Consider the following 27,371-nt stretch of genomic DNA (forward strand, 5'->3'; position numbering starts at 1 on the left):
AAACCCATCTTATCCGCAAGCTCCCACGTCTCCTTCAGCCACACCTCCGATCTCCACTGGACCGACCATCGCTGCATCCACTTCACCTTCCAGAAACCCACCGCGCTCCACCGCTGCCAACAGATGCCTCGCCGCTGCTGGAGCAAAGTCACCGAAGACCAGCTAACCACCACCAGAGCCCACTCCCGAGCCCACCAACCCCGACACCACTGCCCGCAACCTCAGACAGTGGATCGATGACTGCGCCAACACCCTCGCCCCCATCAAGAAACCCTCCAACAGTCATACCAGCAGGAAAGCCAGCTGGTTCACTGAAGACCTCCAGGCCTCCAAGCAAACCTTGCCGAAAGCTGGAGAACAACTGGCTCCGTGAACGAACTCCGGACAGCTACGCAGCCCACAAGAATGCCTCCTGCAGACACCATCATCTCATCAGATCAGTCAAAAGGGCCTCCTTCAAAGCCCGCCTAGACAACAACGCACACAACAGCAAAAGAGCTCTTCAACATCGTGAAGGAACTCTCCAACCCCAGCTCCAACACCAACGACATCCCACCTTCACAAGACCTGTGCGACTCGCTGGCCACCTTCTTCCATCGCAAGATTGCAGACATCCACGACAGCTTCAACAACACGACCGCCCCGACAACCACTGAGACCTCCGCCCCCACGACCACCATCCGCACCAACCGCCTGCTCTCCTGGACCAACATCAATGACGACGACACCATCAAGATCATGAACACCATCCACCCCGGATCTCCGTCAGACCCTTGCCCACACCACATCTTCAACATAGCCAGCACCGCCATCACACCCCATCTCCGGAAAGCCATCAACATCTCCTTCGAGACAGCAACCTTCCCGGAGAGTTGGAAGCACGCCGAGATCAACGCCTTACTCAAGAAACCCAAGGCGGACCCCAAGGACCTCAAGAACTTCAGGCCCATCTCCCTGCTCCCATTCCCGGTGAAGGTCATCGAGAAGACCGTCAACAAACAACTGACCCACTAACTTGAGGAGAACAACATCCTGGACCCGTCCCAGTCTGGGTTCCACAGCAACCACAGCACCGAAACTGCCCTCATCGCTGCCACAGATGACATCAGAACCCTGCTAGATAACGGAGAAACCGCGGCCCTCATCCTCCTGGACCTGTCAGCCGCCTTCGACACGGTCTGCCACCGCAAACTACGAACACGCTTCCACAACGCTGGGATCCAAGTGAAGGCCTTGGACTGGACCACCTCCTTCCTCTCCGGCAGAACAAAGAGCATCCGCCTCCCCCCTTCCGCTCCAAAGCCACCGAGATCATCTGCGGCGTACCCCAGGGCTCATCTCTCAGCCCAATGCTGTTCAACATCTACATGGCACCGCTCGCCCACGTCGCCCGACTGCATGACCTCAACATCATCTCCTTCGCTGATGACACAGAGCTGATCCTCTCCCTCGCCAAAACCAACCTCCACGAAGGAATGAAGGCCGTCGCTGAATGGATGAGGAACAGACGACTGAAGCTGAACTCGGACAAGACGGAGGTCCTCATCCTCGGATCCACTCCTTCGGCCTGGAATGACTCCTGGTGGCCAACCGCACTGGGAACAGCTCCAACACCCACTGAACACGCACGCAACCTAGGGGTCATCCTCGACTCCACCCTCTCCATGACCATGCAGGTCAACGCCGTGTCTTCCTCCTGCTTCAACACCCTCCGCATGCTCCGCAAGATCTACAAGTGAATCCCCACTGAAACAAGAAGAACGGTCACCCAGGCCCTCGTCAGCAGCAGTTTGGACTACTGAAATGCCCTCTTCGCAGGAGCCTCAGCCAAACTCCTGAAACGGCTTCAACACATCCAGAACGCCTCAGCAGGCCTGATCCTCGACATCCCTCTCCGCAGCCACATCACACCCCACCTGAGAGACCTGCACTGGCTCCCCGTCAACAAGAGGATAACCTTCAAGCTCCTCACCCACGCACACAAGGCACTCCACAACACCGGACCAGCGTACCTCAACAGCCGACTCAGCTTCTACATCCCCACCCGCCAGCTCCGCTCCGCTCCGCCGACCTCACCCTTGCCACAGTCCCCCGCATCCGAAGAGCGACCTCCGGCGGCAGATCGTTCTCCCACATCGCCACCAAGACCTGGAACATCCTCCCCATCCACCTACGGCAGACCCAAGACCTGCTATCCTTCAGAAGACTTCACAAGACCTGGCTTTTCGAGCAGCAGCAGCATTCCCCACCCCCCAGCGCCTTGAGACACTCACGGGTAAGTAGTGTGCTTTACAAATGCTATGATTGATTGATTGATTAAGAGGGCGGCGTAGCAATTTTCAGGTGGAGAATCTCCACCTTTGCTAATGCCAGATCTGTTGAAAGCCATCTATTGGCATGATGGGGCATAGGAGGAGCATTGGGGTGTCAGGAAGTAGTGCTAGTCTGCTCGTCAGTGGCTCCACCATTCTAAGTTCAGTTTGGAGGAAATCCCATATCGAGCACTGTTAAACTTGGCTTTTTCAGCAGGTTTACCACCCCAAACTTTTTGCTTTTTGACCTCCTGTTTTTAACCCTGTTTTTGTTGGTTTTATAACTCTGAGCACTTTACCACTGCTATTCAGTGCTAAAGTGCATATGCTCTACAGGTAAATTGTTATTATGGATTGGTGATTACATGATTGGTATATTTGATTTACTGGTAAGTCCCTAGTACAGTGCACTGTGTGTGCCCAGGGACTGTAAATCAAATGCTGCTAGTGGGCTTACAGCACGGATTGTGCCACCCACATGAGCATCTTGTAAATGTAATTCAGACGTGCCACTGCAGTGTCTGTGCGCAGTTTGGTACTGCCATGTCAACCTGGCAAGCGCACCCACTTGCCAGGCCCTAACCTTCCCTTTTCTTACATGTAAGACACCCCCAAGGTAGACCCAAGGTATCCCTATGGGCAGGGTACAGTGTATGTGAAAGGTAAGACATGTACTGAAGTGTGTGACATGTCCTGATTGCAAAATACAGTGTATTTCGTTGTTCACTATCGAAAGGCTATCTGTGCTATAGGATAGAATGGGAGTTTGTTTAAAACATCTTATGAATATAACTTTCCAGTTGGACAAGATAGAAATATGGAGTTTAGTATGCCTGAACTCAGAATATAAAAATGCATCTTTAGTGAAGATGATTTTTATTTTGTGTGTTTAAAAATACCACTTTTAGAAGGTGGGTATTTTCTTGCTTAAAAAGAATGAACAATTTGGGGCGACGTACGCCCCAAACCAAAGGCACAGCGCTCAGGTCCTTGAATCCTCAATTCATGTTGAAACCAATTTATCATATTTTATGACGTGTAATCGCTTGTTTGCTCATTTTTCTCTCTTAACTCCCGTTAGATCCACAAGTGCAGTATCATGCCAATTTTCCAGGTTTCTGATGCCATTGATGTGCCCATCCGGACCTCTATACAATAACACGTACTGACGCATTTAGTTCATCCAAAGACAGCTTTTATTAAAATACCCAATGCATTTCGGGCTACAGGAGCCCTTGGTCAGGGGTCACTACAAGTAATAATGAAGACACATATTAGTCATACGATCATTTTCTAATACTTATCTGTTAATAAAACTAAATACCAATCACTGAACCCCTAGCTGACCAAACCCTGCTAACTGTACTAACTTTATCCATACGCTGAAACATGCAGTCCCCTACCTTGGTTGCACTGTCTCTGGCACCAATCAAATTAATCCTTTCCGTTCTGAATTTAAGAACCACCACTTTCTTCTACCTTTAACTCCCCTTGAAATGCTTGTTTGTAGACACTCAACCCTCTTCCTAATTCTTTTGTGCTTGTTACCTCCCCAGCTTTTTGACATTCTAAGCTAATGCTACTATGATGTTCTCGCTCTTTCTGCTGTCTCACGCTCGTTTTAGAACATTTAAACTTGGCCCGGTAGTACGACCTTTACCCCCCACATTGTTGTGAACATACCGCATTGCTGAATTTTCAAAGCCCCAATTATTCTCCGTGAACTAAATGTTACAAAAGCCTGCCGCATTTCAACCTCTCTGCAACACGTACCTGCCATAAATTAACCCTCTTCATCTTTCTTTTCAGAGGAATTGATAACGTTGTTGTTCACCCTTCGTTTAAAAACTCACTGTGTTGCTGTAATCCCTCCCATATTCCCGCCACTTAATTAATACCACCTGCTACAGATTACTCTATTCAAATCGCCCCTCCCTCCTGTGCTTGACACTGCAACTCCCACAATTCAGCAATTGGAGCGACAAAGACATTGCTATGACAATGTTGAGTAAACAAAAACATTTTGATGTGATCATGCAAGGGCTCACTAAAAAATATAATGTCAAAAACTCTTCATAATGCGCTATTCATGTTGCGAAATAGAGTAAACATTAATCAAATATCACTTGTTTGTCCCGTTTCTTATAACACACTGTATGGATGTGATCTTCCGTCGAACTTGTGGAAAAAACGACCTCCTCACTGTTCCTTCTTCATGCCTTTGATTGAAATTCGGGTGGGTGCAAACCCAGGGTGGGCAATTGTAGTCAATACATACTTCAGGGAAGGAAATGCTCACCTATTCAAAATAGTAGTCCTTAAATAATCCTCATGATGCGATATTGTGTGCTCCTTGGACAAAAGTGCCTTGCCCGTTGGCACTTGAAATAACAAGAATGAACAATTTGGGGCGACGTACGCCCCAAACCAAAGGCACAGCGCTCAGGTCCTTGAATCCTCAATTCATGTTGAAACCAATTTATCATATTTTATGATGTGTAATCGCTTGTTTGCTCATTTTTCTCTCTTAACTCCCGTTAGATCCACAAGTGCAGTATCGTGCCAATTTTCCAGGTTTCTGATGCCATTGATGTGCCCATCCGGACCTCTATACAATAACACGTACTGACGCATTTAGTTCATCCAAAGACAGCTTTTATTAAAATACCCAATGCATTTCGGGCTACTGGAGCCCTTCGTCAGGGGTCACTACAAGTAATAATGAAGACACATTAGTCACACGATCATTTTCTAATACTTATCTGTTAATAACACTAAATACCAATCACTGAACCCAAAGCTGACCAGTGATTGGCCACCAAGTCCAAAGGCATGGACAAAAGCAGAGCACACTGACTTCAAAATGGCCTCGGGCCACATAGCCATCACGGGCGAAAGACATGGACAACAAAGAACACATGCAGACCTATGTCAAAAGCAAAGCACACTGAGTATAAAATGGCTACCAGCCACATGGCCACTAAGGGCAAAGGCATGGACAACAAAGAACACATGCAGGCCTAGGGCACCAGCATACCACACTGACTTCAAAATGGCCGTCGGCCACATGGTCACCAAGGAAAAAGGCATGGACAACAAAGAACACATGCAGGCCTATGGCAGAAAGCACACTGACCACACACATCAAAATGTTCACCCTGGCATGGAGACCAAAGACAAAATGGTGAGGTATTGCAAACACACACACACACACAAACACACGCACACACACACACACACACACACACACACACGCACACATAACACAAAACCCCAAACGTCTATCTGAGTTAGGGAACAACTAGAAGCGTGGGGCCTCAAGGGTGGGCCAGCCATCTATTTACAACACCCAATAAATATTGATACCACATATTGGGATGTTTTCAGAATGTAGTAAGGACATTCTATATCAGTTATTTATTTTTTACACAGTAATGGAGCATAACATGAGGAAGAGGTATTTACCCCCAAAAAACTATGGGGCAGATTTATGAGCCCCTTGCGCCACTTTGGCGTCACTTTTCCCATGTTAAAAGTGACGCAAAAGTGGCGCAAGGGGCTCATAAATCTGCCCCTATGGATTTTCTTTTTCCAGGCATTTCCCCCAATACTTTTCATTCGTTTTTTTGCTGGCTAATGCTGTCAGAGGAAAACTACAGGGTTTATTAACTTCCTATTTGCACAGGGATCAGAATATTACACCACAGTTTAAATCAGGTATAACTGGAGGGGTAAATGTATGTATATGTATGTTAATCCTTGGTGTATGTATTGATGAAGTTTTAGATTGCATTGAGATTTCTAGCTCTACCCAGCACTGGACTGTGAGAAGTTGGCCTGGTATATGCCGTCCACTAATTAAAGTGCGCACCCTGTATCAGTCCAAACGACCCTTATGGTGATTAGGTTAAAGATAACCTTTATGAAAGCTATCCTAGTGGTAGCTATGGAGAGCAGCCTTCAGGCTAAGTCTTGATGGAAAGTAAAGCAGCTTGATTTACCAGATCAGAACCTCCTGAAAGGAGAATCACACAAGTGTTATATAAAATATATGTATTTATTACTTAACACTCTATACTAATCTCTGAACGAGATTAGAGCACAAAGCACACAATACTTAATCAATAGAACAACAGTAAATAGCACAATACACAGTGGACTCAAGGGGGAGACCGAACCATATACTAAAAACATGGTATAACAACCACGCCTTCACTAGACACAGTGCCTAGAGCACGTAGACTCACTGGGACTCTAAGGAGCCACCCAAAGGAGTGACACAGGGACCCCACGGAGGACGGGTGCAGCGTGGCAACACAGACACGAGCTCCGTACAACTCTAAAGGAAAGTCGTGGTTGGAAATTACAGTTTAAGGACCCTTCGGAGAGGATTTCAAGCAAACCCTTTGGAACATAGAAGGTTCTAAGGCCAGCACCCTTGTGAGTACTGAGGTACCCATGTTACCTATCCCAGTGGTGTCAGAAACCCTGGTCGTTTTCAATGGCGTGATGCGAAGAAGTGCTGCTGCCAGGAAGATGAAAAGTGTCCGGTGGAATCCAAGCCTGGTTCTGAGGTTAGAAGAACCTGAAAGCAGAGGGGACAGAGTCTGGGTCACTTCAGGGTGACCAGGAGCTCGGTAGGCGAATGCCCCCCGATGTCAGGTGCTTCAGGTGTGAAGATAAGATGCTTGACTCTGCAACCACGGGGACCAGGAGACGTCGAAGACAACCAAAGTCCAGAGGTGAGCTGTCCCACAAAGGATGTCGAGTGCTGAGGGGTCAATGTCCGGATTGAACACCAACAAGCCTTGGCAAATGCAACCCACGCGGACAGAGGAAACAGGTTACGGTGTGGACCAGCAAGGTCGAGGGAGTTCTCCAAGCTATGGGGAGTCAGGGCACATTTGGAGCAACCAGGTAAGCCCAAAGGAAATCAAAGTGACCCTCACGAGGACCCACAGGCCAACGGACCTGGTATCACAAAGGGACCTCAAGCTGAATCACAAAGCACCAGCCCACAGAGCACACGTGGAGTGGAGGCCAGAGATCTTCTGTGCAAATGCTGCTCGGGATTGCGACTACACGTAGTCCAAAGCACAGCCTCAGGGATTGCCAAAAAGCATATGCTGCTGCAAAAGTACACGGTGCACCGGGGTTCGGGTTGCACGGTCCCCACAAGGGGTACTGGTCTCAGGATTGCTGAGAGAGCAGATCAACCTCAGAGACGCATTTAGGTGCCTGCTGCTGCAGGGGAGTAACTCCTTTATTTCAAGGGAGATTCTTCTGTCATCCAGTGAAGTGTAGACCTCAACGTACTTGGTTTCTGCTTGCAGAGTTTAGTCGAGGTAAAATCCAAAGTCCTGTAGTCAGGTTTCCTACTTTATACCCAAGGAAGGGGTTGGACTAACTCTGGGGACCCACTAAGGGGAGGGTCAGGACAGAGGGGTGGCTACACCCATGTCCTTTGTCCAGTTATGCACCAGAGCAGGAGCAAATGGCTTCTGCAACCCGTTTGAGCTGGACTATGCATGGGGACACCAAATGTGCCCCCAATGCAGACTTTCTGGCACTCTCAGAGTGCCCCCCACCCAGCCCCAATACACTAAAGCCTGTCTGGGAGTTGGTCACACCTCCCTGTGACAGGAAACCTATTGTCAAGCCTTCCTCTGTTCGAGCTTTGCTCAGCAGCAGGAGGGCAGACTCATGTCTGTGGCTGGCAGCATCCATTTTGTGATGTCCAGGTCGAGAAAGCTGGTACCGGGAGTACCGGTGCTTCGCATAAGTCCCTCTAGAAGTGTGCAATCATACCTCCCCCGCCAGTTACTGGCGGGAAGGTATGATTCCAAACACATCATGTTTCTAAGCAGCCGTTTTAAAGTTAGCATTTGCTGCGAGGTTATAATTGCCTAAATATATATGGTTGGCTGCATCACAGACAACCCCGGAAAATAGGTTCCGAAGGCTGCAGAGGGGCTCTACTCATGCAGGGGCACCCTCTCACATAAAACCCAGCACCCTGCCTTCAGGATTGATAAGACATGCCGTAGGGGTGACTGATAGGTTTATATGTGCAGTGATTTAGAATAGATATAGGTAACCTATATCTAAGTAAGGGGTGCGTGCACCACCTTACACAGGCTGCAGTAGCAGACCTGTGGTGTCATTTGGAATGGCCTTTCAGGGGTGGCACAATAAATCCTTCAGCCTCTGGGAGGCCTCTAGGGTACCTATGCCCATGGGTACATGGTGTACCATATACTAGGGACTGATAAGGGTACCTCAGAATCCAATCTGGAGTGTACCTAAAGTACATGCAATCAATTTAGAGGAGAAAGTAGATAGACTGGGGTCCTGTATAGCAGGATCCCAGTCAGTCTAAGTCGAAAACAGTGATAAGTTACCAAAAAGTGGGGGTAACTATAAGAAGCAGATCCTACTCTCCTACATGGACTGGCCTTTAAAATCAGGCATTTCTCCCTCTATGTTGCTTCCATTGCCCTCAATGTTGCTTCCCCCCACCGATGCCCTAAGTAATACTTACATCCTCCATATGCTCCCTTTTTGTTACTTTTACATACCGGACCGCCATGCTGCTTTCATGCCCCGGCCACTGAGTTGCTACTGCTCCCCCTCCCGCACCCTCTGTGTTGCTTCTGACCCCCACCCGTTCCCTTTGTGTTGCTTCCTTCCCCTGCTTTAAAAAAATCTTTCATGCTGCTTTTTTTCTTATTTACCAATCCAACTCGGATGGTTACGTTAAAAAAAAATGAGCTTGCGAAGTGCGGGCACCCTCAAAATGAAATGGCTGGTCGCATCATAAAAATTTTATTTGCCCATTTAGCCACATCGCACAGCAAAGCCAATAGGTCCGAAAGGCGAGAAGCATTGGCTTTGCAATGGTTGCTTTCATTTGTATTCTGGTACATGTATTTTAATGCGCTCACTAGAAATTCATAACTGCATGCCCTAAAAATGCAACAAAACTTGTTTTCAGGTACATGCATTTTAATGTGTTCACTAAAAATTCATAACTGCATGCCCTAAAAATGCAACAAAACTTGAAGGGGTGATATCAATGTCATACCATATCTCTGCTTTCAATATACTATCCCATAACATATCACTTATGGCATATAGAATTTCACACATAGGTTCATGTTGGACTGAGCATTAAGTCAATCTGACAAAAGGAGGGCTAGTTAAAGGCATTACAGCCACTCCCCTGCTGCTTTAGGGCTACCTCACTTTGGATATTCACATTCCTTGATAGCATCCGTAAAGCTGACAATTTTAAAGATACATTTAGCAGGACATTTTCTGTATTACAACTCCTTACTCCCATTTACCTCGAAAACTAAAGTAATTGTTCAGCGTCGATACTCCAGACTTCTCAGTGCCTCACAGGCACTGTGAAAACAGAATGCTCACACATGCATACAGATAACTTGGATGCATGTGCGCCATATATTGTGCACTGAACTCCTTACTTCCCTATCATCAGAGACGTTTAAAGCATAGCCAAAGTGGGCAATTGTTCTTTGACCCCACTTTCCCCAAGTGCCCCCCCTTGGAAAGTGAGTTGGCCAGTTGAAATTCCTGTCATAATAAAGATAACGATCAGTTTCAGTGTCTAATTTGACTGCAAATCATGGTTAACAGATACTTGCTGCAACATTTATTAAGGGTTGGCACTGGGGCAAAGTTCTGCAAAGGATGTCAAACACTTTCAAGCATATTTACATTCCTGCACAAAAGCTATTTTTCATTGGAATGGTGTCTCTTACTTAGCTCAAATAGCTCTTTGCACCACTTTGTGTCAATGAAGCATTACTTGGGTGTAACGTGGGGCGGGAGGGTTTACTGCCAGCCCCCATAGTTTTTAATACAAAACCCCTTCTACTTTGATAGCCACACATAGCTTTGCATAAAAAAATATTGCCTCCTTGATGCAGGCGCCAACATGGGGAAATGTTTTCATTTCTGCAAATGTTCCACATATTGCCCGTGACTGCACCGCAAATATATAATGTGTGGACTATTTAAGGATTTGTCCAGATATAGGATTGTATACCACACACCTCCTCTAAGTACCATGGTGCAAACGTTGTGTTCGGTGCTAGGAAGCCTGTTTTGCACCTAATTAGGCATAGTGCTGCAGCAGGGCATTTTAATAAATATGTGTCTTCACTACTTTCTCCTCCTTGAGCAACTCAGCACAGCAACTTTGGTTGCTGCACTGCATTGCAGACAAAGATAAATCTGCCCTTTAGTGTGTATGTCTGGTCTGTATCATTTTTCTCTCCGTACTTGACCTCACCTCTTTTACCTTAAACGTCTCACTTAACCTCCCTCTCTATCTCAACTTCTTTATGTACCTTCATCCTCTCTCTCAACTCTCTCTACCTTACCTTTGCCTATTTTATCTCTATCAATGCCCCTACTAAACCTCATCTCTCTTATGACCTGGCCTCCCTTCACAATCACTCTCTGTGCTTACATCTATATCTATCACTATCAATCCCTCTCTCTTCCTCAGCTCTCTACCTCCCCTTCTGTCTACAACTCATTGCACTTTTCCATCTGATCTGCCTGTAACTTTCCTCTTTTTACTTCACTTGACACACATCTTAACTCTATCTTTACTACACCTTTAAAACTCTCTCAATGCATTGATTACCTTACCCCTCTCTACCACTCTCTCTCGGCCCTTTCTCACCCCTCCCCTTGCCTCCCTTTCACATTCTCTTCAACACCTTGCCTCTACCTAGTTGCTCGAGACCGGGGTTCCCAAATTGTATCTTACCCAAGGTCCCACAAATCCTTAAGATTTCATTGGCTATATTCTTTCAGGGCCATATGTAGGTAGAACGTGTTTTGCGATTCTCTAATTGCAATTTTTAGGGAATCACAATTAGAGAATTGCAAAACGGAATGTAGGTAGGATTAGCAAATAATTTTGCGAATCCTACATATTCCTTAATTGCGAATTGCAAATTGCAATTCGCAATTAAGGAATACCTCCCCATTCATTCCTATGGGCCTAGAGGCCTATAGGAATGAATGGGAAGACATTCTCAATTTGCGATTCTCAATTAGAGAATCGCAAATTGAGAATGCAATTTCAAGTGTGCCAGGGTGTCAAAAGGACACCCTGTTGCACCCCTGAAATGAGCATGGGTGCAAATGTGGCACACATACAAGCCCTAAGGACATGTGTGTGCACCACATGCCACTTTGAAAAATGCAAAAATATGCAATTTTGAAAGAAATCGCAAATTACCACCAACCTATAGTTGGTGGTAATTTGCGATTCCTTAAGGCCAAATTGCACTTTTTTGGTGCTTCTTACATTGCATTTAAGGAATCGCAAAATTTGCGATTCCTTAAATGCAATTGCAAAATAAGGAATCGCAAATTTAGCGATTCCTTATTTTGCATGCAGATTTGCCTTCCTACATACCACTTAGCAAAATTGCGATCGCAATTTTGCTTTCTACATATGGCCCTCAGTTCTATGTTTTAACTTGCTCAATCAGCATCACACTCTGCTGACAGAACCAAGATAAAAATAACATGCAGTATATCATCGGTGAATTCCGATTGTCCGAAGCTGAGCTGATGAAAGCGTCCCAGTGTTTTTTCTATGTCTGGATTTCAGAAACAGGAAAAATCCACGTGATCAATGCTTTCTACTTCTAAAATCCAGACACAAACAAAAATGCTGTGAACCTTGTAATTAGCCACAATTTGAAAGGGGATTGAGAAAAGGATGGAGTGCCAGAGGGCAAGGCTGGTAGACGGAGGGTGGAGAAAGGGTGATTGAAGGGTACTGGAAACCAAGGACTGGAAGAACAGGAAGAACCACCACATGCAGCAAACACTTACATTTTTTTTTGTACTTTGCAGCAGGAATCAGCTAACAAGATGCCCACAGCTCAGCAAACAAAACAAGCAAATGAGGAAAGTTATGGCAGCCCTCTAACAGTCATGCTGCAGCCAGTAAAAGACAGACATGGCTCTTCCTCTAAATTGCCTCCAATTTAAGGCACAGTGAATCCGAATCTTAGTTCAACACTTCAAAACAATTCTTTATTGTGATCCTTTGTGGTGCTTCTGGCTCGCTGCTTGGCTAGAAAACATGACTTGTGCCCCCCACCCCCAAGCATCCAGCTTACAGAGAGCTCTGCTTGTAAACCATTGGGTGTATATACAGTTACCACTCAGGCTGTTGTCATGAGTGTCCAGATAAATGGGCCAGGTTTTCAGCACCTCAGGAGCTGCTGACGCCGTGGTATAGATAACTCCCGGGATAGAATAAATCAGACCCTAAGGGGCCTCTACGAATGAGAACTTACCAGGGGAATTGATGATCCGTTGTCTAATTCCCTCTGGCAATTTCTCATTTTCCACTGTATTTTCATGCATAGATTACAGCTGTTTTCAGCAGCCAAAATCTCCGGGTAAAAATATAGGGGTCCATGGTGCTCCCATGGATCTCATAATTCGAATAAGCTTGAAACTCATGTTACAAGCCCCCTCGGTATTAAGAAACCACTCAAGATGAGCCATTTGTGCAATCAGGGGGTACATATTGAAACTAAGGAATTGTGTTTGTGTGTCTAGGGCCTGGTCAGAGGCCATGCTCAGTGACTAGTGGGTTAGAGAGATAAAACCTAAGGTTTGACAGAACATCATACCCTGAGTGTACAGTGCTTTGTATGACGGGAAAGGCCATGTCCATTGTTATCTAGTAAAGGTATTGAGAGTGTAGTAAGTTTTAAGCCTGTGCATGTTTGCTGTTCTGGAGACAGTACAAAGTCTTATCCATGGGCATACCCTGAGCTGAATTTTTGCTTTGGAGGGCTAGGAGTGAAGGGAAGCCTAAAGAATGAAGGTCAAGAATTTAGGCCACAATGTTTTTTTTCCCAACTGCCAACTTCTTAAAAACACCACTTCTTTTGGGACTTGAGAGTTGGATAAGAGACTTCACACAATGAAACATTCTACTTGATGTCTACAGTGATGTTAACTTACATGGAACTGGTCACATCATATATGATGTTATTGATGTCTTGGATGATGTCAGTTATGTCTTTCACGGTGTCATTTGGGATGTCATCAGTGAGATCAAGTATAACATAATGAACAGCACACGGACGCTTAAGTTATGGTCTGCGCAGCCCACCATGAGTGCCAGATTTCACTAGTTTTTAAATTTTACTTTGCAACTTGCAACCATAAAATCACTTTAATTATATTTCTTGAGGGGATTTGTGCCTTAGATATGCTACTACCAAAAACAACCATAACTCTACTAAAATGTTTTCATTGAATAAAGGTTTAGATATGATAGTATAAATATTGTTATTTTCAGACTTAATAAATGTATGAGATACATAGTTTCATCAAAGAGTAAAATACACTATGTGGAGTTAGTGAGTTTACTTTCTCTCTCTCTCTCTCTCTCTCTCTCTCTCTCTCTCTCTCTCTCTCTCTCTCTCTCTCTCTCTCCTCTTCTTGTTTTCTGGGCTCTGTTGTCCATTCTCTTTGATTTCTCCTGACAGTCTCCTGCTTCGGACTGATATTTTCCTTTTCATCTGTTTTTTTTACTGTCCATTTTCCACTATTGCCTTCTATGGGTGCTTGGAAATATGTTTGCTTTTATAACTGAGCAACTAATTTCTTCCGACTATACCAAAGTTCCCTAATGTACAGAAATATGCACAGAGCACCAGCTGCAGATATATACTTGGCTTCCATTATAACACCTGTGTCAGCAAAAAAGGAGAAATGGAAAATGGATTGTGCCAAGTTCCTTAGACTTAATGGAAAATCAATGTGACCAGTAACTTCTATTCATCCATAAAAAATGACTCCTTTATATATCAACTTAAAGTTAAACCATATACACAAATGTGCACAGTTTTGCAAAAGCCGTGAAAGTTAAAACGTTGCATAAGTGCAGACATAAGACACATTAGATTGTCTTGGGTTAAAATACAGAACAGCAGCTCACATGTATAAATATAAATGGCCTGTAGAAACATCAATCGTGTGCCCTGTGCTTCTGTATGCCTTAATTCTGGATTCAATGGTTATTGCTTTTTTATGCCATCTTCATAATCGTTATTATGGATGTGGGTGGTAAATTATTAGGAACAAAATAAGCTGATTCATATGTATTTGAGCAAGGATCAAGAATGATTGCAGATGAAATGTTCTGACAAACCATTTCATATAATCTATTTAATCAGAATTGTCAAGATGAATGATATTTATAGAATTTGGGAAAATCAATTGTCTTTTTTCAAAACTGCCTTTTACATACTGAAAAGAGTGAAATTCAGATACAGGCATAACATGGTTGTCCATTGTAAAAGGGGCATTTCATGTATTTCTAGACTGATTCGCGAAGCTACTGGTTGCCTCAGCTAGTAGCAAATCAGTCTTGTTTAAACTCTGATTGATTGAAAGGTGGTCAGCCAGAAAAAGTAAAAACAGGGGGGCAGATTTATGTTTGACTTGCGCCTCATTTACGCCGCCGTTGCGTCACTTTTGTGACGCAGCAGCGGCGCAAATCCTGCGCCATGGTGCGGGGTATTTACAACGTGACGCATCTGGGAGATGCGTCACGTTGTAAAGCCCTGCGCCACATGTAGGCGTTCCAGGGCAGGTGGGGGCGTTCCGGCGCAGGAACGCCTCCTAAAAGTGGCTGAGTGAAATCTACAAGATTTCACTCAGTCACTTTTGAGCCAATGCTGCGTCAAAACCCTGCACCTGCTTGAAGCAGGCGTCAGGATTGACGCAGCATTGTGAAGGTAGGGCCCCCCAGAGCATTGCTGGAGCTGCGTCGCGCTTGCGACGCAACTCCAGCAATGCGCCACTTTTACGGCACAGATGCGTGACGCATCTGTGCCGTTTTTGCCCCATGGTGCGCCGCATTATAAATGCGGCGCATCCATGGTGGCGGAGCTGGGGCGCAAAATAACTGGCGCATCCCTGCTGATATGCAGGGATGCGTCAGTTATTATAAATATGCCCCATGGTATTTTAGAATATTTGTTTAGTCGACAGAAGCATGGAGAGTTCAGTTCGGTTCACAATTCACGTTTCCCTATCAACTGGTGAGTACTCCTTTCCCAGGATTGTTTAATATATCTATGTACAACCATTAGCGGCTATGATCAGGCCTTATAATATCAGCTTTTACACATTCACAGATTATACTTGCAAAGGAAATTCCATACTTGTTTGGAAGAAGAAGTTATTTTATTGGCGACAGCCCCAAGAGCAGCTGCAATCTCCCAACCACCGGTGAGTAACTCTCCTCTCAAGAATCCCCAGAGACGTTCCCATTCTAAGATCTAAGAATATACATATTGCTGCATTCCATATAACAACATACTACGTAGCAACACAATATATACAAAAAGTGCAAAAAAAGAAAGTAATAATTAAAATTAAAATCCTAAACACTTCAGAATTACACCATAAAACCATAGCAGAATTGCTTCATTCATAACTATATGTTTGATGAGTCGAGCATGCACATTTTTCATACATACTAGGTTGAACAACAGATCACCCACTTCTGGTTTTACACTCGAATCTCACACTAATTCCTTGATGCTTCCCATTCACACTACTGCTTATAGTGTTACTCTTTCTCTTGACTATACTTTGCTCAGCCTCCTCAGGTTGGAAAGATGTAGAATGCTCATGCATATGTGTTTGGTAATGTCAAAGTTATATAAATCCTGACACCAGACATTTATAAATCCTGAGGCACATTGGCAAAATCACAATTACCTTTTGCACACCTCGACAATCTGATGAAATGACTCACTTTTCCATCATATACTTTGGCAGAATTGGTGAACAATTCCAAAACGTGTAAGGGCCCTAGAAGTTGCTATTCCCTTTACACAATTTTACATGTACTTTGACCTTCACATATTCGCCAACATTTAACTTAACTTCAAACACCAAATGCTTGTGAACCTAATTTTCCGTATTCTTTGTTAATATAAAATCTGACTCTAGTGGGTGGCCACTCTCTAGGTCTCTCAGCTGACATCCAACACAAGTTGTCTTTATTATATGGTTCTCTTCCCCCCAAAATTTGAAAAGGACAGAACCCCATGACAGCAACTGTAGTGGGATAAAGCCAAATCATTTTATGTAACTCATGTTCCCACAACCTTTTCTTGACAGATATTTGCGCACTGCATGTAGCAATGTTTCCCATCGCCGTTACCTGGCGGGTGATAAACAGATGTAACATTTTGCCTCACACCAGCAAATCTTTAATTTCTTTGGAACACAATTGTAGACCATTGTCTGTAATCAGTCTTTAAGGCAATCCTTCTCTTAAAAAAACGTAATCGATACATTTTACCACTACAACTGCATCATCTTTAGATACTACTTTTATTTCGTTTAGAAAAAATATCTTTACATTGCCATCAGACTCATGTATAGGACTCAAAATATCCATGCTCAGGTCCTGATTCACAAAGGTAAACTTACACTTTTGTGTAAGTTCTTGATTGTTTGCTATTCCCAAAGGTATTTTGCGAATAGTATCTTTACCACAGCTGAGTCTTCGCACGTAAAAAAGATAGGACAGTTCTATCTTTTTATGGATGCAGACTCCACACTCATAAAGTAACTACTCATAAAATATCTTTGTGAATAGCAATCAATCATTAACTTACACAAAAGTATAAGTTTACATTTGGGAATCAGGCCCTCAGTGTTTCCAGTGGAGTATCTCGAGCAGTTATTGGGCACAACAGGGGTTTGCGCGTGACGTGTGATTTACTAGATTGGGAACAATGTACACATGAATGGACATATTTCTCAATATCAACATCAATTTGTGGCCATCAATACTGTTACCTGATCCTCCACTTTGTTTTTATGATGCCAAAGTGCCCCTCATGGTTAATTTTCAGAATTCTTTGTCTTAACGTAACTGGAGGAATAATGTGGTAACCTCTGAGCAAATAACCTGCTTCATCAATGGACAATTAATTTGTCACTATACAAAATGTCTTAAAATATTTCTTCAATCTTCTTTTCCGTTCCCACACAGACAAAATATTGTTTTTTGACTTCACATAATTGATCATCTTCCTCATAAGCTGTCCTCCGTTCTTCTCTGGAAGTAGAGTAGCACTGATATTGGATACGATGCTTACCACACAATGAGCACTGCACTCATCATGCTGATCACTGCATGAGGGCAAAAGAGCTCTGCTCCAGAACTCTGCAATGCTGTTCTTAACACCAGGCACATATTCTACTATGTAATTGTATTCCAACAACCGTAGTGACAATCTTACTATGTGAAATATGGCTTTTGACATGCCACCTGTCTTGGGAAGTTTGGTGAGTGGGTTGTGATTTGTTCCTAAAGTAAATGCTGCACCCCATATAAATTGTTGGAAACAATTTACCCCCGCACATGACAGAATTTCTTTTTTTATGACTGAATACCATTCTTATGATTTTGTGAGTGATCTGGATGCATACACAATGTGGCTTCTCTAACAACAGTGTCAACTTGAGATAACACTGCCCCTAATCCATTGTTGCTGTTGTCAGTTGTGACTAATACTCTAAGAGACGGGTCAAAACCACTTAAAGGCATGGCCCTTATTATCTCAGCTTTGATGGTGTCTAAATTATGTTGCAAACTGTGACTTCAAGTAAAGTTTACATATTTTGTATGGAGTTGACGAATTTCATTAATCATGTTACCAAAATTCAGCACAAACTGTGCATAGAATTCTGCTAGCCCATTATTTGAGCTAAGATAGTCCTTATAAGTAGGAGCAGGAGAATGGTAATATCTTCCATTAGCACAGGTTTTGGTCATAGTTTGTTACTGACCACTAAAGGTTTGCATTTTGAATATTTGCATTCAACCCCTTCTCCTCAAGCGCTTTCAACACGTTTCTCAATCTTGAGTAATGTTCATTCCTACTTTCCCCATGACTAGAATGTGATCCTGGAAGAAAACTGTCCCTTCCAGGCCCTTGAAGATGTTGTGCATGAGGCAGTGGAATATTGCCACAGCTGAGGTTAAGCCATAGGGCATATGATGAAACTGATAACAACCAAAAAGACGCTCTAAATTGTGTTGTGCACGATTCAATCGCCCTGATAGATCCCAGCACGACTGCTTGCATGCTGACGAACTAACGCGGTTCCACAAACTAATACTACTTGCACCCACGCTTGCCAAGGTGTCTTCCATGCGCCGACTTCGGGACTCTTCCAGCTGGCCCGTATCAGCCTCCCCTTGACTTGACAAAGTAATACTGCATACACCCATGAAGTCCGGGTTGTCTCTCTTGCATCGTCCTCAGGACTCTTCCCGTTCACCTTCAGCAGCCCCCCATGGCCCCCCCAATTCTACCTGCTCACACTCTTTCGTCCTGGTGATGATGTCAAACTTATGAGATCGAAACGCCATCGACCTTTTATGACCTTTTAGAACCAAAACTCCTTCACTGCATTTAATTTAATTTGTAGTTTTGTACACTGTTGTCAATGCGATGTAAATTTTAAATGTCACTAGCACCTCTCACTCCACGCACTTTCACTTTTTTGTGTGAGCACCAGAACTATTTCCTTAAATAGTTGAATGATACTCCATTTATGCTGTTAATAAATGTGATGTCATTCCAAAACCTTGTGTCCCAGCATACATTGCTTATCCAGTCCAGCTTGGACTCCTTGTGCATTATTTGTCCTGATTAACGCTGTGTTTAGAACTCCAGTAGCCTAGGCTACTCGAGGACTTTAGTGGCCTCCCTTAGACCGTTGTTCTTTTCATCCACAGCTGAGGTTAAGCCATAGGACATGTGACGAAACTGATAACAACCAAAAGATGTTCGAAACTGTGTTGAACATTTGCTTTGAGAATGACGCAATACCTGATGGTATGCGGACGTATAGCCCTAGGAAGTTAACAAGATAGCTTGACAATTCTGGTTAATGTAAATTAATCAATTAAAATATTACGGCTAAGGTCACGCAAATCAATGCAGAGCCTGATGTTTCCATTCTGACATATAGCTACTACCGCTATAATTGTAGGAAAAATAAGACCTTTTCACAGAATATACAGATTCTGAATAGCAAATTTCACGCTAGAGGGTACAGCCTGGCATGTTTGAATAGGGTGATAACTAAGATTAAAAAACTGGAGAGGCCTATCACTTTAGAGGACAGAAAACCCCAAAATAAACCTAAGGTTAAACTAGCCCTAACCACCCAATATAATGTTTTGAGTGGTGAGTTTTTTTCAGATTAGCAAAAAAACATCGCATTTATTATTGGAGGTACTGGCTCTACAGGGGGCCTAACTGTAAGACCATTGATTACATAGCATTGGGCTAGAACTATTCATACTCATTTGTGTTTTAGTAATATGGCATCTGAATACCAAAGATCCTATTGGCTTGACATCCAACCAAAAGTGTGATGTATGTTGCTTTGGACAAAATGGAAATCTTTCTGATATAACACATCTACAACTCTTGAAATTTGTGAGTTAATCGATTGAAAGACAAACTGTGTTATTTATATGATTGGATGTCTTTGCACTGTACATGTGGGGAGCACCACTCGTAACCTAACAAGCCTTTGCGATGCAATAGGCCTCGCATTTACGCGAGTTTGAGCTATTGGCATTGTAAATAACAATGCCTTTTATTTATGTTTTAAAAACGGAAACAAAAATAAAAGGCATTGTCATTTACAATGTCAATAGCTCAAACTCACGTAAATGCGAGACCTATTGCATTGCAAATGCTTGTTAGTTCTGCCTCGTAGGCACGTCTGTCTTAAAGACCTATTAACAGTTCTCTAAAATACCCAGCGTTGACTTTGGATGTGGGGTTAGGGGGAAAGGAACTACTGGCTCACCTTAGCGAATTGCTGTAAGGTGTATTACCCCTTTCTATGAAGTGCTCGCATGCAAAGCAGGAGAGACTGTTTTACGTCTAAAAATGCACTTCATTATCACACATGAATTCTTATCTAATAGAATACAGAATTCCATCTTTTGGGTAATTTTCTTACTGCTGTGGACTCCGTTTTTTGGCAGGCCTCAAGCGTAAGCCATTACTACCACTATGACACCCACAACCATTTCCACTACCATCACCATCATTACTGCCACAACAGCATTTGTCCATGCACAAGGTTTTATGTGGCGGAAAGTGTTCCCAGGGGGACCTCAGACAGTTGTCAAACTGCCTCCATGATGGACAACAAGGAAGTGATAGAATACGAGGATGAAGTTAAAAGTATGATAAATATTAATGTCCTTAAATATGTTTTTTCTCCGGCATCCATTTTCCACTTGGCACCAAGCCTTAATGCTTTAGTACACAGTACCATGAAAATTGCATTAGATCCTTTTCGGAAGCACACTGATGTTGTAAGGGGGTTTGTTATACGACATTTACTTGTGATTGTATTACTCTATTATACTTAAAGATTCAGCAAAATAGGATTTGTAAATATATAGCACGAAGGTCCAAGAAGTGGATTAGGAATAGGAATAAGAAGAAAATGGGTAATGTCTGGTTCTCATATAAAACCTCAGTTTCTCAAGTAAAGTGCTCCAATACCCTTGGACCAAGTTTCTGATCTATAAAAATGCACAAAAGAGGCATGCAGTTAAGAGTGGAAGATGTGTACCAAACATAAAAGAGCGCTAAAAGATCTTTATTGAGTGGAGGGCGATGAAAACAGTAGGTAAATAAAACAAGTACGTAGACGTTTCGTATGGTAGGATAAACCTCGTTAGAAATTAACCAAACAATTTAAAGAAAGTGGCGAGTATGTGTGTTCATTTTATATACAGGGGTTCCTCTAGTGGTCATTTGTAAGATTACATATTAAAAACACAAGCAATGGCCACGAAAGTCATCGCGATCACGATCGCTATGAAAGCAAAAGTGATCGCGATGACGCAGAAAGGCGTTCACGAGTGCTGCTGGCTGGCCTAGCGCATGGTGGCTGCGCGCGTGCACGCTCACGAGCACGCAAGCGCTAGGCCAGCCAGCAGCACTTAAAAAACTCACACACAAAATGTCTCTCCGAGCCAGCGCATGCGCTGGGCTCAGCGCGATCTAAAAACTAGAATACAAGAGCACGTCAAAGCCATCAAAAATGGAGACAATAAATATCCAAAAGCAAGTCATTATAGTAGGGAACATTCTGGTACCAGCACCTTCCAGTTCCATGCTATTGAACATGTCACTCTAAATAGAAGAGGTGGGGACAGGGAAAAAGAACTTAGAAAGAAAGAAAGAATCCCTCTGGATATGTAAGCTACAGTGAACTCAGCTGGGACACAATACTGTCAATGAATTACATAATTGTTTGTAATTTCATTAATATTTAGCATTGTTATTTTAAATAATGTGTGTTTGTTGGGTCTTGTGGAGGTACAACTATAGGATTTCATGATATTATGTTTAGCAAAGTTTGAAATTGGACCGCATGGTAATTGTAAATCAGCTCCTTGGGTAATATCACACATGTATATTGTATCAAAGAAATATTACACCTGCATCAGAAGGAATATGGAGACTACATGTACAGATATGTGGCAACAGTTGATTTCAGGGGACGGCTTGCCGTTTCAAGATTGCGGACACGGTTTGCAATAATAGCACATGGTTAGATGAAGGAAAGGCTAAAGTATACAAACCTGTTGAAAGTTATTGAGCGGACGCCACATTGCATGCTTCATAAATACAGGTGCTATTTTTATATTGAATATTATGGGATCAGCCCATTCCAAACATGGAGTGATGCATCACTCCATGTCTTCCGGATTAAGGACTCATAATTACGTAGGTTTTCAAAATAATATGGGATTACATGTATTCTTTTTGCTTGTTACTTTGCAAAGATATCCAATTTGAAAGTGTGTGACTGGGGAGCAGATAATTTCTCACTTTGTTTTCCCTATTAAAATGGCATGCAGTTTGTGGTTCTATGCCCTAATAGTGTGCGCAGACATGGATTTAAAATAGAGAGGTTGTTGGATTAAAAATAATACAAATAGCTAAATTCAGATGACGGCTTGCTGTTTTAAGATGGTGACTGCAGTTTGTAGCAATGGCATATGACTAGAGGAGGGGGGTGATGAGATATAAAGCATAGAAGGATGACCTATACTGATCTGCTGAAAGTTATCCTGACACCACACCATATACTGCATAGATGCAAGTAAGGTTGCTCTTGGGTCTTAAAGGGGGTGTGACTGTTCAGTTTTCTTTTTGAGTGAAGACATTCAGGATGTTCTACCTATATGCAGGGAGTGACAGTATCTCTTACAGTCCATGTTCAAAGGTTATTGGTCTGGTTTGCCATTTGGCACCCATTATGTTAGATTAATTACTAGAGGGAGATTTGAACCACTACTGACAGCGTGCGTGTATCAACTTATTGTTATACTTGGATTTGGGGGAGGAATTTCCCGTTCTAGTGCATACATTTTAAGGGGTGGGATTCGCTTTACGCCGCAAAATATTGCCATGCTGGTAAAGGCTGTCTTGGATCTCGGGTGAGGTGAGTTTACTTGCCTTTGTGATTAACATGTAGGACTGTTAATTTTGTAAATCAATACAATACACGAGCACCATTCAGACCTGGCTTGTTCTTTCTATTTATGTAAAGCATTTTGATAAGTCAGACATCCATTTACCTACTGCAACTCTAGTAACAAGATGTACCCGACAGTGGGGTTTGGAAACCAGTAGTGGATGGTTGTTTAAAAAATGCCCTATGAGAAGTTTGTATTGAGGAAGTCTTGATACATGGATGTAAATATATTTTTTCAGCTACTGTAATAAGAGAGACCAAATGAAATGAAGTGGAAGGTGATCTTTTTGTACCAGCTTGTTTAAAACATGTGAGCGATTGAGACATTTTCAAATAGTATGCGAGTCCAAACTACTGAAATATTGGTTGTTGTGAGACTGTTGTACTCAATTTATGTTTGTATACTTGATAGGGAGGTGGTAAAATGAATATATAGTAAAATATAGCCAGAGATAAGGTGATATCCACATCATACATGATGGTAGGGTAAAGTGGGACGCATCTATCAACTAAAGCGGATTTGTATAGGGCATTTCCATTTCCCCACTTTTCTCCATTTATTTCATGTTTTGTTAATTCCAAGTATTGCATGATTTAATCAAGTGAACCAATGAAAAAGGTTATACTTGTGTACAAATTGTAAAGATTATTGAATTTTACAATGTCACATATAGGAACATGTATGAAGTTACATCTCTTTTGTTGAGGAATTTCTTTGTGAGGTTGCCCAGAGTGAGAAGAATAAATTGCATATCTTATTTTTTTAGCAAACAAGGGATAATTTATGTTATGTGCTTCTTCCTTTTTCAGTGTTGATAATATGGTGTGTTTTTCTTTAAATAAAAAACATTCATATGTTTTTTTATTATTTATCTGTTGTGCTGCCCTGAAGAAGTTAAAGTAATGGGAACAAAATGTGTTGGCTGTTACATTTGCTATGTATGAAATAAAGAGGGAAAGAGGTATCAATAAGTGTACTGTTATGATTGTAAAACATTGAATACTGGAAAGAGTGTGCTCTCCTCTTAGGTAAAGTTTAATTTTTCTCCAGAAACTGAATGCAGCAGTATCGTCAGCAGCTTGGTACTGGGGCAATGAGCACCTTTACAGATGATTAACTTCAGGAAATAATTGAGGAGGGTGCTGACCTCTACAGTTGTGACCTCAACTGCCCATGGTGTTCTACTACCAAGGGTGCCATCCGCTCAGAAGTTTTAACATGTTTAATAATTGTAACTTTTTCTAATTTGTTCAATTCAGCCTTGCCTTCTTTTTTTACTGCAATGAGATCAATCCTAACTTTGTGTGAAACTGGTAGAGCATAATTTTTACAATCCTGTGAGAGAAACTTGTTAGTTCACTCGCCTTAACAGAGACTACTTTAGGAAACTCACTTGTCAAACTATTGACAAAAAACATCTTGCCCAACAAGTAGAACATGCTCAGGGCTGTTTGGATCAAAGATCCCATTGATTGATTTATCCCAATACAGATGGACCTTCTTCTGCCACATACATTTTCCTAGAGGCTTTTCTTCCTTTAAATTCAGATATTAATAGCCTTTATCCCACCATTTGAATAGATTCACCTTTGAAACTTTGGGGACGAATATCAGTGGGAAATAATTATATCTCTAATGTGTTAAATAACTTTTGTTCCCAAAGTTCTTTATTGCCAATAGTATATGGTAAGCCTGAATCAGCAACAATGCTAATAATTACGCCACCAAAATCCATTTCACACAAAGGTTTACTCTTGGTATGCAGATTGATGTCCAAAACATTAGATTCAGTACTCAAGATGCAGTCACTAGAATTCCTCTTGTCTTCAACACAGTGCTCAGATTCTGAATTTTCCTGTACATATTTTACTTTTGTTTAAGCTTTCTTTCTGCACACTTTGGCATAATATATGATTATGCCACAATTTGAACATCTCTGTCTAATTACAGGGCAATTTTTATTGTGAGCAAGACATTCCTTACTGAGTCACTAACAACATTCTTTGTTTTTGAACGAGATTTATTATTCCTACTTTTTTTCAGTGTTGACATTTCTTTCATCCTTCTTGCTATGTGAAAAGTGTTTTTGTTGGAGACATCACCAACTTATTTTTGGTCTTTGTTATTAAAGTTGGCAACCTGTGTACATAACTCTTCTTGAAAGTTCAATTTGTTTGACAAATGCAGTTACATCTTTAGGTAGCGATTCACTTCATATCAATAAGCTTTCCTGAACACAAGGCTTATTGGTGTGGATAATAATCTGGTCCCTTATACATTCGTCATGGAGAGCTCCAAATTTGCAGGTATTTGACAATTTTCTTAAGGATGATACATAATCTTCAACTAATTCTTGCTTCTTTTGTTTTCTTTGGAAAAAATGTAATGGTTAATTACTACACATATTGTGGGTGAAAAAAGTCGTCCCGAGCATTCATGTAAACATCACTGTCATCAATTGCTCTGATTTTCTTTTCCATTTGATAATATATGCGGAGACCTTCAGGACCTAATGTGTGTGGTAGTATTTTATCTTCCTGATAGCAGTAAATTCCTCCTGATTCTCATCTTCCAGTGTAGAGATGTGATTAGGAGATATTCTCTCCACTCCTGCCATTTCATAATAAATTCACCTTTGTGCCAGGAGAAATACTTGTGGTGCAGTGAAGGAGGCTGTACGGGAATCGCACATTCTAAATAAAGTTTACATAACGTTTATGTGTACAAACCAAATTAAAAGAAGAGGAACTGCTAAGTATATATATCCAACAGACAAAAATGTGCAGTAGTAAAAGTTGTAACGGAGTTCTTGTTGCCGGGTTGTTTATAATGTGTAAAATACTGTTTATGCAAAGGCAGCAATTTAACTCACACTTGTGCATAGAGAAAACAAATGTCAGCACAATTCACTTTAAAGTAATACAACTGCCTTATGTACAACAGCTGCACACAGTGCTCCATACAAAGTATATAAATCCAGCTTCCAAAAAATGGTGGCCCACAAAATGATGTTGTCACAATTGCATAACGGCTGCATGGAGTCACTGGTGACAGCACAACAATGCAAGGACAGCGGAGAATGCCCAAGCCAAATGCTTAAGTGTGATGCGTAGTTTGAGCCAATTTGTTTTAACTACAAACTTACTGTTAGGATCTGTGCTAACTTTTGGTTGCGGCAGTGTCCATAGAATCCCTGGAATCCATTGACTGATGTGCTGAATGTTAAGTTCACCAACATAGACCATGACAGCACTATCCAATGCCTCATGATCAGGTGTGCCACGAAGATCCGAGGGACTGTTCACCAAATTGCTGCCAATTGTAAATGAAATTTCACATTTGTTATGAAGAACAAGCTAGTTTATTGGCGACAGCCCCAGAAGCAGCTGCAATTATTCAATTACCAGTAAGTAACTGTCTTCTCTAGAACTCCCCTGAGACGCTCCCATTCTAAGAACTTACAATTCAAATTACTACATTCTGTATAGCAGAATACTACATAGCAACACAACAACACTCAACTGAATTTCAGGTCTTCTGAATACCAATCCAATCCAACCACCAGAAAGTAACTGTCATCTCTAGAACTCCCCTAAGACACTCCTATTCTAAGAACTTAGAATAGACATTGCTACATTCTGTAAGGTAGCATATGACATAGCAACACAACCTTCAACTGATTTTTGGTCTTCTAAATATTAATCTCATCTCTCTCTATTAAGGGTTTTTAACAACTTTATCCCGTCTATGTTACTTTGTATTGCTTTACCAATTTGTGCAAGTCAAGGGAGTTTGCTCCTGCACAAAAAGGATTGCTGGACCCCCGGTTTCTTTTTTTTATTTTCCGAGACAGTTGTATGCTGAGGAGTGCTTGGACATGCCTCCTTCTACCTGCCCCAGATGTTGGGCTTGAAATACAAACAAACTGAGGTGCACCTAAGGCAAGCCTGTCTGTGCCCATCCGCGCTTGTCCCTGCTCAGCGCCAGCCATTATGCCGGTCGGTTGCAAGACAATGAGCGGCTTGTTCAGTCCTAATTGGTGGATCTACTCACTCTGGGTTCTCATGGTAAGAACCTTTGCTGCCCTGTATTTGATCCCATTCTAACGACTGACTCACAGTCCTTCACTAATTGTTCTATTACGTTCCTTAATTCCGAAGTTAAAACAGTCACTAGAGAGGAACAAATGTTATCTACAGCTTTTACTAAACTGTAATTATTTTGTAGCACATTAATTAATGCAAGATCACTCATTAAAAGTAAGTTGGAATCCTGCGAGTTTCTTCAAGCCCACAACATAGATTTGGATTTTGTCACGGAAACCTAGGCTAACGAGAGCTCAGGCCCAGACTTAGTCTTGCCCATCCCCGATGGCTATTCCAGGTACAGACTTGACCTCTCAGGCAAGAGAGGTGGTGGAC

This window comes from Triturus cristatus, chromosome 6 (genome assembly GCF_964204655.1).
Source record: "Triturus cristatus chromosome 6, aTriCri1.1, whole genome shotgun sequence".
NCBI lineage: Eukaryota > Metazoa > Chordata > Amphibia > Caudata > Salamandridae > Triturus > Triturus cristatus.